General features: G+C 31.0%; 1 pseudogene; it reads left to right on the plus strand.

Annotated features, from left to right (window-relative positions):
* The first annotated feature begins 4,590 nt into the window (after positions 1-4,590).
* LOC142331939 (ciliary microtubule associated protein 1A-like) lies at positions 4,591-16,822 on the plus strand (annotated as a pseudogene).
* The last annotated feature ends 2,000 nt before the right edge of the window (positions 16,823-18,822 follow it).

The raw sequence follows: 18,822 nt of genomic DNA on the forward strand, positions 1-18,822 counted from the left end.
CTTTTATCTCTTTGATAGTATTCATTACTTCTTTGCTTGAACAAGTATTTCTCTTTTCAAAGAGATAAAAGATAATGAATACTCAAAAGCAATTTTATAAGCATTTGCTCTTCAAATTATAAATCCACAAAACATTCACACATATAAAAAATGTTCAAAGTTTAATGCAATCAAGCATTTTGAAATATAAATATAATAATGATATCTAATAAATGAACAGACAGAATTCAAATCTAATACAATTTTTTAATATATTCTAGGTATGTCTGCCTAACTTGAAAAAAACAACCAGCAGTAAACATCACCTAATGCCAGGGTGGGAATAACAGCACTAGTCACTGTAGATTGTTCCAAGAGCAACTAAAAATAATAAGAGAATTTTAAAAACTCTGTATTTATTAAAATTTTAATACACAGCTTACCATATCGCCTTCTAATAGAAAATAATTATTTTATCAACATTAATTTTAATCAACTATTGCTATTTTTAAAATTGTAATTAAGTATTTTTGTTAACACTGTTGTTAATTTCTTTTGTTGTCAGAAAGTAATTAACATCTTTATTTCTTCATAACTTAAAACTATTGAGATATCTTTAACATTTCATTCAAAAAATTAGAATTAACTGTTTTGTAGCTATTACAATCTGTTTATAAAATATTAAACTATTTTTTTTTGTACAGTACTTGAATATACGTCTGTTCAAGAAACACGTAGACTGTTTGAATTGCTCGGGACCAGTTGGTTCCAGTCAAATCCACTTGGCATCCTCCTTTCACGTCAACTGACGACTCACACGTAGACAAAATCAACAGTCTGGTTCGAGCATATCGACGTCTGACCATCAGAGAGCTTGCTGAGGAGTGTGGGATATCATTTGGATCATGTTACGAGATTTTGACCGAAAAATTTTAGATGCACTACTGGGTTTTTCATCACGACAACGCTCCAGCACATTCAGTCCTCAGAACTCGTGAGTTTTTAGCTAAACACTCGATCATTGATCTTCCCCACCCACCCTACTCATCTGACCTCGTTCCTTGTGACTTCTTCTTATCCACAAATTCAAAAGACCTTTGAAAGGAAGAAGATTTGAGACGGTTCCCGAGATTGAGGCAAATGCGACGAAGGAACTGAAGAACATCATAAAAGAAGCGTTCCAGGACTGTTTCCAAAACTGGAAACACCGTTGGGATAAGTGTGTGCGTCGGGGAGGAGAGTACTTTGAAGGGAACCCAGACAAGTAACTTCTAAATAAAGTACATTTTGTTTTATAACGTTAGGCTACGTATTTTTTGAACAGACCTCGTATTTATTTTCCTGCTTTAGCTGTAATATATTCCTAAAAGAGTTCTGTCGTCCGGTTTTGTAGCAGTATTTTTAAAGAATAAATGACAATCCTTTTTACCAAAGATAAAGACAGTCTTTAGAAAAAACTGTCCCTTTTACACAATGTCCAAAAAGGGATGAAACGTATTTAGGTTGTATGTTTGTATGTATTTATGCTTGTTCCACCGTAGTAGCTCAACGGTTGATCCGATTTAGGTGTATGACCCCGCGTTGGAATCCTTACGCTACCGGGAGTGACGTAACCTCAGATATGGTCTTACCCCAGGAGACGGTCCGCTTTGCTTGTAGTTCTGCAACTGATGAAATTCAAATGGACAACTCTACAAGTAGATTATGTTTACCGACGAGGAAAATTTCACTGAGATGACGTTAACAATTTGCACAGACATGTGCAGAAGTAAATCCTCATGAAACGGTGGAAGGCAATTTTCAACACCGATTTAGCGTCTTGTATGGCACTGCCTTATTCACGATCAACTTTTTGGACCGTTCATATTTCCTGGTCGCTTAAACGCTGAATCTGCTTGCACAAGAAGAATTGTCGCAGTCGCTTTAAGATATTCCTCTAGCGCTGAGACGGAAGTATACTTCCAGCACGATGGTGCGCCTCCCCACATCTCTTGTGCCGTTTCCACTCACTTAAATCATCATTTCTCTGAGAAGTGGATCGGTCGTGGAGGTTTACATTCTTGGATACCATAATCGTCTGATCTAAAACCTTCAGATTTTTTCATCAGGGAATGGTTGAAATATATTGTATACAAGACAAAAATACATTATCAGGAATTAATTGTCCGTATTATGGATTCACCTGAGAAACTAAAGGCGAATTTTACAGACCTGAAGAACTAAAACTTCTTTTAACATTCTTTAACAGCAATTTTTAATAGTAAATCTTTTTTTACGAATTTTGCACACCAACAAACAAAATGAATTTGATTTTTGTTTACTTTAAATAAGTACTTTTCTCACAAATGTAGTAGTAATGTGCTGTTTCTCAATTAAATTCGATTTTTTTTAACTTTTTTGTTCCATTGAACTTATCTCGCAGCATTTTTTTGAGGATTAAATCTCTACAAGGTTTTTTACAAGTATTATAAGTTTATTACTCATTTAACAAACTTATGTCAAAAATAAAAAAAACAGTGTTTCTTACCCAAATTTATGGTTTAATATTCCAGATTTCTCCAAAGCCAATGCATATACGGTTTTGGACCTATTTTATTCAATTTTTTAAGTCAAAAACCATAAGAAATCACTAATCTGTTTCTTAATTAATGTTTTCAACATTTCAGTACGACCTCATTTTACCGGGGTAGCTGAAATCTGAGCGAAAACGTTCACTAGCCGTAACTCGCATACAAAAAATTTAGGAAATACGTTTATGTGAAGTTTTTCCAATTCTTTTACGAGTAGGATAGAAATCCGAGCGAAAACGTTCACTAGCCGTAACTCGCAAACAAAAAATTTAGGAAATACGTTTACGTGAAGTTTTTCCATTTCTTTTACGAGTAGGATAGGTTACGTAAGCCCCGAGAGAACTTCGTGATACATCTGTGTAAAATAAGTGAGAAAGGTCACGGCCAAAGTTCTGGACGAAGATAAAATAATCAAAGGACAAGTAACAGAAATTTGAAAAAAATTTAAATAAACTATATTATTAGAAATAAACGTCTAAACGATTTGTAAGGTTAAAAATTTACTACAAAAACCTAAGATAATCAATACCACTATTACCTACAAAATAAATGTAATTTAAGCCAATTCCAAAAAATGAGATGTAGACAACCCATGACTTACTTCCTGGTAAAAGGAAGTAAAATTACATTTTCATATCTTTTTAAAATGAAACGTACATACAATTTTATTTCATTAAAAACTTCTGATATTTTTTTATTTATTTTTGTTATTGAATTAATATTCACCGTAATTTTTTTTACAATGAGAGATTAATAATTATAATAAATCAATATATTTAAATAGAAAAAAAGTTAAAAAAATATGAAGTTTAATTCTAAGATCAAAAATAACCTTCCAAGATCAAAATATTTCATTAATTAAAGTTTTATTTGGCTATAACTCTGGAACCAACAAAAATAAGCACAACTTATGATATATCGTTGAAGCTTATTATTGCAGTTAATAAAAGTCTGAAATCCAATTTATTTTGGATTGTGGCCTTTTTAGACACTTTTGGTTCAGTAGATTGCAATCAAAAGAGGACCTGCACAACTAGATGTAACAACAATCCTAAATACAAAATTTCAACATCCTACGGCTAATCGTTTTTGAGTTATGCGAAATACACGCTGAAACTAGTCAAAATAGATATTTCCGTTGAAATCTGGAACCAAAATTTTTCCTTTATTTCGTACAAGGAAGTAAAAATAAAGCAGAATTGTTGAAAAGATAAGTAAAGAACAGATTTTTCCTCTTTCCTTAGATAAATGATCTATAACTATTTAACTATATTTTACAGACTTTAGATTGTGATAAATTGTCTTAAAAATAAATTGATATACCAATTTCAAACGTGAAAAACATGGATTATTGACAATCTGCTATATATATATATGTATACATAATTGTTTAAAAGTTATAGATTGTAAATTTGCTTTGTATGTCATTTTAAATTTTAGGTAATAACTTAATCATGTTTGTAAATAACTGGGCAGGTCTCAGGATCTTGATGTTCATGATTTTTATAGTTGTCATCTAAGGTCTACAATTTATTTTATATTAAGAGATTAGTTTAGCTCAGGGGTTAGAATAGTTTTTTAATTCAAAAATGAGATTTTTCAAATCCGGCTCTTAGCATTAAAATTTATGATATAGTGTACAAATCTCCAATCTGCTTAACCTCATTTTGGTACTTGAAAATGTTCATGATTTATAAAATTAAAGGCGACTAGATTAAAAAAAAAAATATCACATCATCACTACCTTACATTAGAAATATTCTTTGGTGTTAAAACCTCACTCCTTTAAATGTCGTTAAATATTTACGGCCCCTGAATTTAGGGATAGCCAAAAATTATAAAATACTTTGATGTTTGTAGTATAAAATAAGTTTAGATTTTAGGAAGAATAAAATGGCCCATTTTTATCTGATAAGTCACCTCAGTCATTAGTTTGGGCTTTTTTTTTGTAACTGCTTTACATGAAAGAATCCCCGTACAACACCAAACATCGAGTTTCTAAGAAAACTCTGTCCCAATAAAATAGCTACCTAATATTCTGATGAGAGATATTGTATGGTGTCATAGACGGGCAAGTGTGATAGTTGACACAATTCCTTTGATAAGTATCCAAGGAACCAAGAAAAATAGGTAAAGGATAAAGAAAGGGAGATAACAGAAGAGAGATTGCCTCTGAACGAGGCGGTTTACAATCTCTCCTTCATTTAACAAATTGAGTTTGCAAAAGTATTTTTTTGAACTAATTATTTCAGAATGAACGTTTTATCCTAGTCTTTTTCTTCGTAATTTGCTTTTTTATATACCTTTTCAATATTTTAAAAATTCGTTGAACTTTTAAATTTCTTTTGATTGGCATCATCTTAGATCTAAACAAAAGGATTTAAATTTACATTTTAAAATGTGTGGGATCGTGCTCTATATCCTTAAAACTTAAAAAGATTTTTGTGCACCTATTGGCTTTCAGATTTCTATTACCTTATGTTAAACCTTACAAACACATCAAATTTGGCTTACTGGATTAGATAAGATAATACTTCTTTAAAAAGTAAAATACCTGAATGATTAAGTATTATTTATTAAATGGAATGTAAAATCTTTTATACTCTGTGAATTAATATCCAGCAGCTATGATATGCCACTAGAAAGGCATCATTAATTTAAAAATTGTGTGTGATGTCTGGGTGCATTTGTTATTTTAATTATACTCGTGGAATAATTGTTTAAAAAAAATAGGTCGATTACCCAGCTTATAAAAAAGAAATAACTTTAATTTTAACCATTACTACCTAATAAATTTTAAATAAAAATTTCACTTTAGTCTTTATGACTTCCTGTAGATCTAATAGAATAAGGAAAAGTTTGGATTTCCTGTGGATTTAATAGAATTGGGATTGTAAATTTGTGTTACTGTGACAGTCTTGCTAACCTGATATAATGTGAACCTGGATTGAGACTGACAACCAGGAACATAAAGTTTCATGAAAGGATTTAACACTTTACAATAAATTAAGTACAAAATACAATATGAGAAAAAATATTACATATTTAATCGACAAAGAAAATAAATGTTTTATTAATAAATAAGTCTAACATTATGCCTTGTAGTAAATTTTTACAATGTGATATAGAATTAAATAAAACAATAGGCTATTCATTATAGGACATAAAATCTCTTGATGAAAATTAAAATGTGTCATATTTGTTATAGTTTTGAAAGAATTAAAATCAAAGCTAACATGGGATCCTTTAAGGCAAAAAAAAAAAAAAAAAAAATGTGATTGGTGTTTACCTTTCTGTCTTGCACACCATGTTCCAAAAAATAATAATCGATTCGAATTTGACTCCTTCAAATTAATTGTTTTATGATTGATATTATTCCTCTGTATATTAAATCATACTTAAATTCTATTAAATAAACCACTTTATACAGAATATTAAGATAAGTCATATCTTGCCTTAATCTTTCATGAAATTACTTTCGCAGGATCCCGCATCCTCAGTCATGATTGAAATAATTCTGTTATTGCATTATAAAAATTTTAAAATAAAATAATAAAAATTGGATTTTACCTGTAATTTACATGAGACAAGTGCTGCTATTTACTGCAGTATTTATAAACCTATTTCCAAATACTGTCTGATAGTTCAAATGATCAAATTGAAATTTTGACTGTATTTATATATGTATTATTTTTCTAATATATTTAATTTTATGTTATCTTTTTTAATCTATATAATCTCCAAAAATTAATAAGATATATATTTTCATTCATTACTTTTGCGTACTGATATCTTCTCATACTCATCTCAGCCAAACAGCAAAAGTTCTGATCTCAGATTTAGATCTGACTCCTTCATTAATTTACTTTGTAACAAATGGATGTTCCAAAAAATATATGAAATGGTCCAATGTGGCATAGTTCAACAAGTTAATAGTATTGAAAGTTATATTATCACATTGATAGTAGCGTTAAATTACATCTTGAAAGCATTTTATATTCAGAATGACAATAACGTAGACTGAAATAAATTTTCAGCATTTTAAAAAAGTTAGGGTTCAAATACAGAGAGAACGATTGGTGACATTTGCAGGATCCAAACTGCAACAATGATAATTGAAGAACACACAAAAGAAGCCGTAATAAGAAAGGGAGTCTGACAAGGATGTTCCCAATCCCCATTACTTTTTATCTTTACATAGAACTAGCAGTTAATAATGTTAAAGAACAATTTAGATCCGGAGTAACAGTACAAGTTGAAAAGATAAAGATGCTACGATTTGCTGATGATCTAACTGAGACTCTGATGCTACTCAGTTACTCTAAAGTAGCATCAGAATTACTCTAACCCAGAGTAAAAAAGATTTAGAAAGAACAATGAACGGCATGGATAAAGTCCTACGCAAGAACTACCGCATGAAAATAAACAAGAACAAAATGAAAGTAATGAATTGTAGTAGAAATAACGAAGATGGACCACTGAATGTGAAAATAGGAAGAGAAAAGATTATGGAGGTTAAAGAATTTTGTTATTTGGGAAGTAGAATTACTATGGACGAAGCAGGAACGATATAAAATACCGAATAGCACAGGCGAAACAAGCCTTCAGTCAGAAATATAATTTGTTTACATCAAAAATTAATTTAAGTGTCAGGAAAAAATTTTTGAAAGTATATGTTTGGAGCATCGCTTTATATAGAAGTGAAACTTGGACGATCGGAGTCCCTGAGAAGAAAACATTAGAAGCTTTTGAAATGTGGTGCTTTATCCAGATGGGTGGATAAAGTGAGAAATGAAGAGGTGTTGCGACAAATCAATAAAGAAAGAAGATTTGGAAAAATATAGTTAAAAGAAGAGACAGACTTATAGGCCACATATTAAGGCATCCTGGAATAGTCGCTTTAATATTGGAGGGACAGGTAGAAGGAAAAACTTGTGTAGGCAGGCCATGTTTGGAATATGTAAAACAGATTGTTAGGAATGTAGGATGCAGGGGGTATACCGAAATGAAACGACTAGCACTAGATAGGAAATCTTGGAAAGCTCCATCAAACCAGTCTAATGACTGAAGACAAAAAGAAAATTCAGAATTCAGAATGAAATGGAATTTTTTTTATATATGTAATCTTACTATGCAACAGACAAATGAAAGTATTCTATGTACAGATAAATCTGTCTCTATTTGCTGAAATTCTTTCCACATAATTTATACAAGTAAAATCTTTAACACCTTGTTAAATCTTAATGTCGATCATATTAATTATTAAAAAAAGAAATTACTTTGGAAGATTCAATCTTTTGTAAGAACTTGAATGCAAATTTCCAAATGTGTAAATTATATAATAAATTCAGATTAAAATGATGAAATGTTGGTTAAGAAATTAGAATTTTTAAATCGTATATTTTATTAATAAATTTATTTTTTAGTCTACAAATAAGTAAAAGTAACTAAAGAAAAATGTGAAATAATTACGTTGTTTTATAAAGATCTTTTTACATATAGTTACTTTTAGTTTTGAATTTTCATTAGAAAAAGAAAGATAAATGTCTATAAAATGAAATCTAATTAAAGCATCAACATTGTCATTATAGTTTTTATGAAATATAAACTAGATTAGATCATAATTTATAGTTATAATCATTATAGTTTTGCTCATTAACTTGTTTATACTAAACATAATATTGATATTTATAGTATTAAGCAGTGAACTGGTCTGTCAGGTACTGTTTTTATTTTTTTGTATTTATTTATTTTCTTCTTCCTTGATATTTAATTAAAATACATAATATACATTATACAACTGTACAAACTTTGGATTTCCTGTTTCTATTTGATTAAGCTTTTTCTAAGTGTACAGTTCAAGAATTGCCCAGCCTTAAGACTGATATGGAAAAGTGCAGTTGCACACATCATCCATATAATTTTATACTTTAGAGTGGATTATTTACTCTTAGAATTCCACGAATCTACTAATGTAATTCTAAAATACTACTCTGGTACTTACCTGGAATTTACTCTCTTATCAGTTATCCCTTTTCCTTATTTTTGAGCTCATTTTTTCCTTATTGGTTCTGTGGATGATTCTACTAGGTTATTCATGATAAGGATGCTGAGACCTGGTTGGCACAGCTGCGTATGGATGACTGATCAAGGACTCTTTTTTCTGATTAAGGAATAATAATCTTAATGATTAAACTGCCTGTTGAGTAGAGCCAGTTCCCCTTACCTCTTAAAAAAAGCCTGTAGAAAACAAACTTCTAGTGGCCAAAAATTTGTAGAATTTTTCCGATTCATTGCATATTTCTGTTTCCAGGTTTCCTTGCAATAGACCATTCACTATGTTAAATCCTTCACATCTCTTAAAATACATACAAGTTTTTATTACTATTTTCCCTGTGCCATTATTTTCTTCCCAGCTCTCCCCTTAGTATCATCTTCTATTCTGTCCCTTTTAGATTCTAACCTTCCTTTTAATTTCACACAATTTTAGCAAAATTTCTCATCATTTACTCTACTTACGTATGCTTTGTCAGACTTCCCCTTCCACTCATAATAGCCTTCTTGATCTTTCTTATACCATTTTTAAATCTGCACTGCCTGGACTCAGTTCTTGTTTGTTTCTCATGACTATATCTCTGCAGCATTAAATATGCTAAGATAAGTACATAATAATGTTAAAAAAATATCACCTTCACCCTTTAAGATAAATTCAAAACATCTCCATTTTCTGACTTTTTCATAAAAAGGTCATTTTCAATGACCTTTTGATAAACCGTACATTTATTAATTTGTATGTTGGAGCTGCACTAGAATGTCTGCCCACACTTATGATGAACTGTAACAACAGACTTAAATCTCATTGACGCATTATCATGAGCATGTGCTTTTATTTGCAGGATGCCATTTTATTTTATAAAAAGCTGGAAAAAAAAGTAATATTCAATTATTTCAAATAAAAACTTAATAATTTCTTTTCTCTGTAATAAAAAAATTAGCTTCAAAGGTACATTAGGTGAAAAGTTAATAGATTATGTTGAATCCTGTGTGTTTTTTCAGGAATTCTGCATTATTGTAACTACCATATTATAAATATCTACCATATTTATACAGTAAAATTCATAAATCATTTGTTATTTCTGTTAAAAATTGTATGTCCTTTTTTTATTATTGTAGGTAAAGATACTCCTCCGGCTGCTACTCTTCATTCTAGACCAAAGGAATCAAAACACGAAACAACTCCTGCTCCTGGAGACTACAATCCAGAAAAATCTGAAAAAATTGTTCATGACAATTCACCAAAATACACTTTTGGTTTGAAGACAGCTGTTGAAAAAACTAGCCATACTCCAGGTAAGTACAATAAACTTGATGAATTGTATTTTTATTTACGCATCAATAATCATCTACGTGTACATTAGTTTCTATAATCGTAATGATTGTAGATGATCTAAAACAATTTAAAAGTTTTTCTACAAAAGATGGAATAACCTTCTTAAGAATCATCCCACAACAAGCTTACTGAGGATAAGGAACGAAATGATTTTCCATTGTCTCCTTCACTGAGCCGAATATATTGCTGCATATCAGTATCCCAAGGCCTCTAAAATGCAGATAATATTCAGTTTTTCAAGTGATACCTTTGCTCTTTTCATCTCAGGACATACTACATAATGAATATTGCTGCTTTCAGAGAAAGAAAGTAAAACTATGAGGGTAAGTCAATTATTACCCGCAATGTAGTTACAAATTTTATTGCAATACAAATAGGAAACTTACATGTACATCATTTTTCAACATAGTCCCCTTGCACTTCAACGCACTTGGTCTATCGTTGCACAAGCTTCCTGATGCCCTCATAAAAGAAGGTTTTCCGTTGAACTGCGAGCTAGGAATTCACCGCTTCTTTCACTGTTTTGTCCTAGGTAAATCGACGGCCCCTTAATGCCTCTTTGAGCGGACCAAACAAGCGGTAGATAGAAGGGGCAAGATCAGGACTATACGGAGGATGAGCCGTATAATGAAGCGTTTCGAATTGCAGGCTTCAGCTTGGCAGTAAGCATCTCACTGTAACGCGCACTGTTTATTGTCGTGCCCCTTTCCTCATAAAACTCTCGGCCTTGTGAGTCCCAAAAAACCATAAGAATCAGTTTTCCTGCGGACGGTTGGGTCTTGAACATTTTTTCCAGGGAGAATTTGGATGTTTCCATTCCATACAATGCCGTTTACTCTCCGGCTCGTAATGATGATCCACGTTTCGTCACCGGTGATGGTTCTATTTAAGAAGATGTCCCGTTCGTTACCATAGCGATCCAAATGTTTTTGGCAGATGTCCAAGCGCGTTTATGTATGCGACTGTGCGAGTTGTTTTGGGAACCATCTTGCACAGACTTGAAACCTGAAACCCAAGTCTGTTGTGGATGATTTCGTAGGCAGAACCGTGACTAATTTGCAGACGATGTGCCGCTTCATCGATAGTTACTCGTCTGTCTAAGAAAACCGTATCACGTGCACACTCAATGTTTTCCTCACTTGTGGCGGTAAACGGTCGTCCGGCTCCTTCGTCGTGCGTAACACTTGTGCGATCATTTATGAATTTTTCAAAACATTCGTAGACACTACGTTGCGGCAACACACTGTTCCCGTACTGTACTGAAAGTCTTCGATGAATTTTGGCCATTGATACACCTTCCAACCACAAAAAAACGGGCCACTGAACGTCGCTCTTCTTTGGTGCAAACAGAAAGCGGAGCAGCAGTAGTTAACGGCAGGGCAGCGATAATGGAACTAACCTAGCAGCATATCAAACCTGCACAGACATAACAATTAAACTACGCATGCGTCATCTACGCAACACGACAGTACTACCAACATAAACAAAAATATAACTAAATTGCGGATAATAGTTGACTTACCTTCGTAAATCCTCTTTGGATACCGATGAAGATGACATGAGTCAATTACAGAAATAGCGTTATTGAGATATGCTTTACCTCTTTATGACGTCTACTGATCTTGGGCTAATTCCATGTTTCTTGCGACCTTATTTTAGTATGTAGTATTTTGTATGTACTGCATTCCGTGAGGATTAGCTCTTTGGCTGCAGATTTTTACTGCTGTCAGATGTATGCAGTTATAGTATTGCGTTGTTGCACTGATCGTGTAATATTAATGAATGTTCCATTTCAGGCGTATTTTTATGTTCTTGCTGTATTTGTTTCGATGAGTTTTTCTTCTCTTGTGTTTGTATATGTTGTGTGACCTTTTTCTTTGTACGTGGTTTCATAATCTGTTTTCTGTATCTTGATGTACGGAGATGTATCATGTTTGCTTTGATTTGCTGTGACTTACGATGCGATTAGCGATTCCAGGAAGGATGGTTGCCGCAGGTTTACATACGCATATTAATAACAAGTTGCGACACCTGTTAGCGAGCCCGATACTGCTTAGGCGTCCGTAAATTGGATTCCCCACCTCTTTAACAAAAAAGAAAAAAAGGAGGTAGCTTATTTTAATTAATCATTCTAAATATTTCAATAATTTTTCATAGGATTTGGTAAACTCTGACTTCATGTTTATGTGATTTTTTGCTTTGTTCAAATTAATTAATTATCGCAAATTAAAAACATTGTTTTATTTAATACCGGATAAATGTTTTCTATTATACTTTTAATTCAATTGCCTAGCAACAAACAAACCTACTGAAATATTTATAAATCTCTAAGATAAACTTCATTCTTTTCCTCTACCGGTAACGATAAAGGTTAAGAATATATTTAAAAATGCTCGAAACTTGGGTTATTTTTTACTTTCATTTAATATATTTATTAAATAAATATATTGCTTATTATGTGCTCGTAATTTTACTAAAACTTTTGAAACCTTTATTAAATGTGTTTTCTATCCTGTTAACAGGAATGAAAATACGTTTAATAAACTTTGAAACTTTATTTATTTTGGTTATTGAATTTTTAGATTTTTTTAACAAGTTCGTATTATTCTACCCGATTGTAATTCTTTTCAAATGCTTTTTAGTAACTGGAAAAATTACACTTAGAAAGCTACCATTATTTGTAATGTCACCAATTCGTTTCTTCTTGTTTGTGCGTAGGGCAAATTATGATTTGGCTTCTAATCTAGCGTCATTAAATCTCTAGAGGTTTAATGAAGTTCTATTAGAAGTCCAACATAGGGCAAAATTTGGTTTGATTTCTAATCTAACGTCATTAAATCTCCAGAGGTTTAATGAAGTTCTATTGGAAGTTAAACATAGGGCAAAATTTGGTTTGATTTCTAATCTAACGTCATTAAATCTCCAGAGGTTTAATGAAGTTCTATTGGAACTCAAACGTAGGGCAAAATTTGGTTTGATTTTTAATCTAACGTCATTAAATCTCCAGAGGTTTAATGAAGTTCTATTGGAAGTCAAACGTAGGGCAAAATTTGGGTCAAAATTGGGGATCAAAATTTATTTGCCATGTGATGCTGTTCCGTCTCAACGGCGGTTTCGGCATCATGTGATGAGGAGGAGGGGGTCGGTGAAAGCCGACATTACCGTATATACGAGCGTACGGACACCGGTAGAGGTTTCCCCTCCTCCGTTAAAAAAACCCAACTTATATATTATTAATTCCAAAACGTTAAAAGTTTTTGTTTTAAAATTAAGTAATAAAAGTACGCATTTGGATAAAATATAATCAACGAATTATTTATTTACACAATACAATAACTACGGCAACAGCCTTTTTTTATTTTCAATAATAACCGACAAAAAATGTTAACATGTAAAAAAGTTAAATATTATAAATGATCCGACTAGTCCGTGTCTTTATTAAAAGATTATCGCAAATTAAATAAATTAAGTTTTATTTAATACCGAATAAATGTTTTTAATTCAATCATTAATTTCATTATTAATATTATAATATATTATATTATATATTATTAATATTTAATTATTAATTTCAATTGTTAATGTATTTTTAATTCAATTGCCTAGAAGATACAAATCTACTGAAATATTTTTAAATCTCTAAGATAAACTTCATTCTTTTACTATACCGGAAACGATACGGGGGGGGGGGGGTTAGCTGTACCACTTTCCCCTACTCTGTAAAAAAAACCGATAAATTTAAATTCGGTAAAGTCACAAACACGAAGACGTCATATGTGGTGAAGTAAAAATCCGATGACTTTTTTTTGGAAGTTACTGCAAAGCAGTAAATGCCAAGTATTAAGTAATAATCAGTGATAACGCCTAAAAGTCTAAAAGCGTTATTAAACGCTGAACGTTTCGAAAATTTTTCGGATAAAAAATCTTAATAGAAAAGAAAATTTTAAGAAATATATATAGACCGGATTACCAGGACGGAATTTATAAACTAAAAAGTGAAACAGAAATTTATAAAAATATAGAAAAAATAAAGATACCATCTGGAGAAGACGATTACATACAATTTTTTACGGCTATTTATACAGAATTAGCGAAAACGAATTAACGAAACAAATATTTAACTTTTATAACAGAGCAACTATTAAAACTTAGCCGGTTTAAAGAAGTAGAAAACGACCTTAAAATTGTAAAAATCTCCAAAGAAACCTGTTTAAATAGAGACAAAGTTAGAAAATGAATCAAAGAAAAATTAGGGTAACAGGAGGAGTACAGGAAGAAAAAAAACAACAGAATGAAGAAATGAAAAAATATTGGGGGGGAAGAAAAAAGTTCCATAATATTATGTAAATGTAATCCTTAGTGGTAAGGACGAACAAAAAAAATCCATATTTTTACAAGTATGTACAAAGAGCAGCCGCCAGGCTAAGTGACTCAAAGATGGATAATACAAGGCAATCTTCCTAAACTAGCTGCCTTTTTGAAAGGAAAAATTTATATTTTATTTTCCTAACGGGTACATTGCAATCCGTACAACTAGTGAACTGTAAGCAACTACTCCAAGGTGCAATGAGATTAGGATGATATGTATGACACGAAAATGAACAACCACAGGACACCGAAATTTACTGTCTAGTATTCAGATCTGTATAAAAGTAACTAACTTTTACTAGAATTTAAACCTCAGAACTTTCGACTTTGAAAATCAGCTGTTAAACAACCGATCTGCGAGGATGAGTTAACCGCTAAACCAGTCCGGTGGAAAAATATAATTAAAAAAAAATTTTTAACGACAGACTAGAATATTTTTCATCTGATTTAGTGTAATGTCAGTTAATATTGAAATAATGTTTATGAAATTTTCGTGTTAATTTTAATTTTTATATGTTCCGGCTAGGGCCATCCCCCAGCCGGTTAGCTAAACAAGAATATCGGCGCTAGCACGGATCTTTTTAAACAAAATGCGTCTCGGCCTTTCACCCGGAGGTCCTGGGTTCGAACCCCGGTCAGGCATGGCATTTTTTCATACGCTACATTTCCATATCCCACGCACAGGCTTCGACCTTATTGTGGTGATGTCATCAAACAACCAAAAAAAAAAAAAAAATGGAGCGGATTTTCATTTCCTATTTGATACTGATATATTAGTTTTAACTCCCATCAAAATCAGTCTTTACCGCTTTCTTAAAAAAGCTGACAACATAGTTGTAGGACTTTCCTTCCCGTCACGCAGCGTTTTCCTGATTCACGACTTACACTCGTATTCACTCAACACGTATTTTAAAATATTTATAATTTCATTTAAATATAATATTCTTTTGTTCATGCCAACACGTGAATAACGTAGATTCTAACTAAAGCGCGCGCGCATACCGCGCATATTTTATTCGCGCGGGTGTGGCGGTACTAGCGGCCACTTTAAATATTATTTGTTTATTTAATTCTGTCGTTCACCTGTGACGTTACAACATACCAGACCTTTACAAGGCATTTACTTTTAAACGGATTTGAATACTAGATCGTGGATACCGGTGTTCTTTGGTGGTTGGGTTTCAGTTAACCACGCACCTCAGAAACGGTCGACATGAGACCGTACAAGCTTACATTTCATTTACGTTCATACAAATCATCCTCTGAACAGTGGTTCCGGAGGCTGAACAGAAAAAATTAATGTGGACACCACATGACTTCTTTGTACAACTATTAAAAGAATTTAAGATAAAATCTGATTCGAACCTATGTGCTTTCCCCGTGTAAGAGCCAAATCTTGATTGTCTATTTAAATTAATTCAAAAATTTAGAAAAAGCTTTTTTGTTACAGAATCCTGAATTCAATACAATCCTGTCTACAGTGGAATATTTTATTCAACCTATATTTATAGGTTGAATAAAATATTGATATAAAAAACTAATTTAAATTTCAATATAATAATAAACTTTTAGCCAAAATAGTTATTTATTAGTCAAGGAGGTAGAACTTGTTTGCTTTTTCAATATATGCAGGCAGGAGAAATTTTTCAGGATGTTTATTGGAGAACAATAATGAACCTATAAATTAAAAAAAAAAAATGCGTTTAAATACCAAATATAATAATTAGTAAAATTTGGATTTAGAATCACTTTTATGTAGGAAATCTGTTATTGAATTCATTTAATTATAGTATTTTGTATTTGATTTTAGATTTTTTTTTTTAATATCTGATTCGAAACTTTTTTCTTTTGATGATTTGTATTGTTCATTCTTTATATGTACATAAACTGACCTCTCTGACCTCCATGGCACGAGTAATAGCATCTCAGCCTTTCATCCGGAGGTCCCAGGTTCAAATCCCGGTCAGGACATGACATATTCACATACTACAAAAAAAAAAAAAAAATGGGTGCATAATGTTACTTATTTTAGAGGCAATGTAATTGAATTCAAAAATTCCAATGTGTATGTGATATGTTATGAAATAGTTTAATTAAATACAATAATTTTTTTTAATATTTTGGTCTCAAATGTTTTTATTTTTTTTTAGCTCCTAACATTTATAACATTCCGACTGCATTGGGAGCAACTAGAGAAGGAAATAAAAGAGCAGCTCCAGCATTCAGTATTTCTGGAAAACAAAAGGAATTTATTGATGATAGAGTAAATACTCCTGGACCTGGTGCATACAATAATATTAATGCTGATAATATTAAAACTAAATCGCCTGCATATTAAGTTAGTTCCCGTTATACAGTACCGTCTGATCATTCTACCAAACCTGGACCTGGTGCATATTCTCCAGAAAAGGTATACTTTATTTTATTTTATACTAGTTTATTTAATTATATTAATCATTTTTTTTTTTCAATTTTTTAAAACTGACAACAGGTTGTAAGACCAGTTATAGATTGAAAGGTGGTTTTGTCCATTTGCAGGTCATCACCCATTTAATTGAAATTTAATAACCACTGTAATTCAGTTACACAAGACGTTTAGGTTCATTTAAATATATTGGTTTATAAAGCTACTAAACTGTTAATAATAAAAGACAGGTTTAAAAGAATTTAAATGCACTATATGTACATTTTAAGGAGGGCACTTAAAAAGTTTCTAGAATATGTTTACTTCACAACAACTGTATATACACTAAAACGTGTTTCTTAAAAAAAGATAAGTTTTCTTTGGTAGCTTTACTTCAGCCGATGTTTATAAAATTTTTTAAAACATTTTATTGGATATCATTCTAAAAATATCTTCTGCTGTTTTATCAGCAAAAAATAAGTAAAATCATGGAACAATTGAATCAGTTTTACAGCCTGTCTTAAAGATATCTTAGAAAAAGAATTAAAATGACACGTAAATAAATACTCTTTCTTTATATGATATAAATAACCATTGTCTGTTTTTAAGTTCATTCCGATTTATGTAAATGCTAATTGTAAAATTGCTTTTCAATAAATATTATTTTATAGAGTAAATTAAGTGAGATGTAAATTTTATGCTGCTGTTAATCACTATCACAAAGCTTTTATTTTTATAATAAATATTGTATATAGGTAAGAATAATGATTAATTACTTCATGTATAAAGCATTAACTTATTTTTAATGTTATATTATTTTATGGTACTATTATTTTAAGATGTTAACCTATTAACCCTGTGAAAATTTTAAAGAATTTTCTACACTGTATGTAGATTTAATTGTCTCATCATTGAAATGTTGTATAAAGAGAATTAATCATATTAATTATACTTAAAAGGTTTAGAGAATTATACTTCTGTTAGAAGGTAATCCAGACCCAAGTATGGTAATTAATTGTGGTAGAGCCTAATTTGGTAATTCTATAAGGTAATTTTGAAGTGTGAATTCATAAAAATTTTTAAAGAAAAAACAAAAAATTACACCCTTAAACATTTTGCTCCTGATGTTAGGAAATTAAATATATCATACTCTATGATATTTTATCCCACTATTGACATTCGTTCCAATTTTGTAAATTTTTTACTTTCTCTTTGCCATACTGTTTTTGCAGTAATGTTGTAGATCTATTTATATATTAGTAATCAAATTTTTTTCTTTATTGATAGTAAGAGTAAAAAAATTTATTGAGACTGAATAAGTTTTTTCAGGTTTGTTTTACTTGTGTATATAGATTAAGCATACTTTAAAATAAGAAGACAGTATGCCATACCGTTTTTAATTTGTGGGAATTATTCATAGTCATGTGTTCACTATAACTAAGCCCATTGTTTCTGGAATAATTCATCGGGAAATTGGTTAAAAGAGTCGTCAGATTAGGCAACTTAATTTTTTCAGGATCCATTTTATTGTTTTTTTTTTTTTCTATAGGGGTCATTTGGCTTATCTTATAGATATTTCAACCATTAGGGTTATTGTGCAGCCACCAGATAAAAGAAAAAAGATAAAAAAAGTTTCTGAGTTTTTCCATCAGCAGGTCTCCTCATCACATACGGAGGAAACAAAAGTTTCAACTGTCCTATAAAATTTATTTGGATAATAAAATCCCTGAATAAACAGGCAAAACACTTGTCAAAGAATTATTTGAAATGTGGAAGCAGGAGTAAAACATGCCCCCATATCCACAACCATTAGAATACCGTGTATGATAGGTTTTTGGAAAATAAAAGGATTTGAATGGTTAAATTTTAATATCAATAATATTACATATGTATATATATATATATATATATGTATTTTTTATTTTTTTTACTAAAACATAATAATTTGATTATTGTCTTTATGCAATTATCTTTGTTGAAGAGGGATGAACTAAGTACAGTTTATTTCTTTTATTACTCATGCCATAGTGATAATTATTTAATTATATGAACAGAAATGTTATTATGTTCCTTTACAGTACTGGTAACAGAACGTAATGTAAAAGGAACTT

This window comes from Lycorma delicatula, chromosome 11 (assembly GCF_047948215.1).
Source record: "Lycorma delicatula isolate Av1 chromosome 11, ASM4794821v1, whole genome shotgun sequence".
NCBI lineage: Eukaryota > Metazoa > Arthropoda > Insecta > Hemiptera > Fulgoridae > Lycorma > Lycorma delicatula.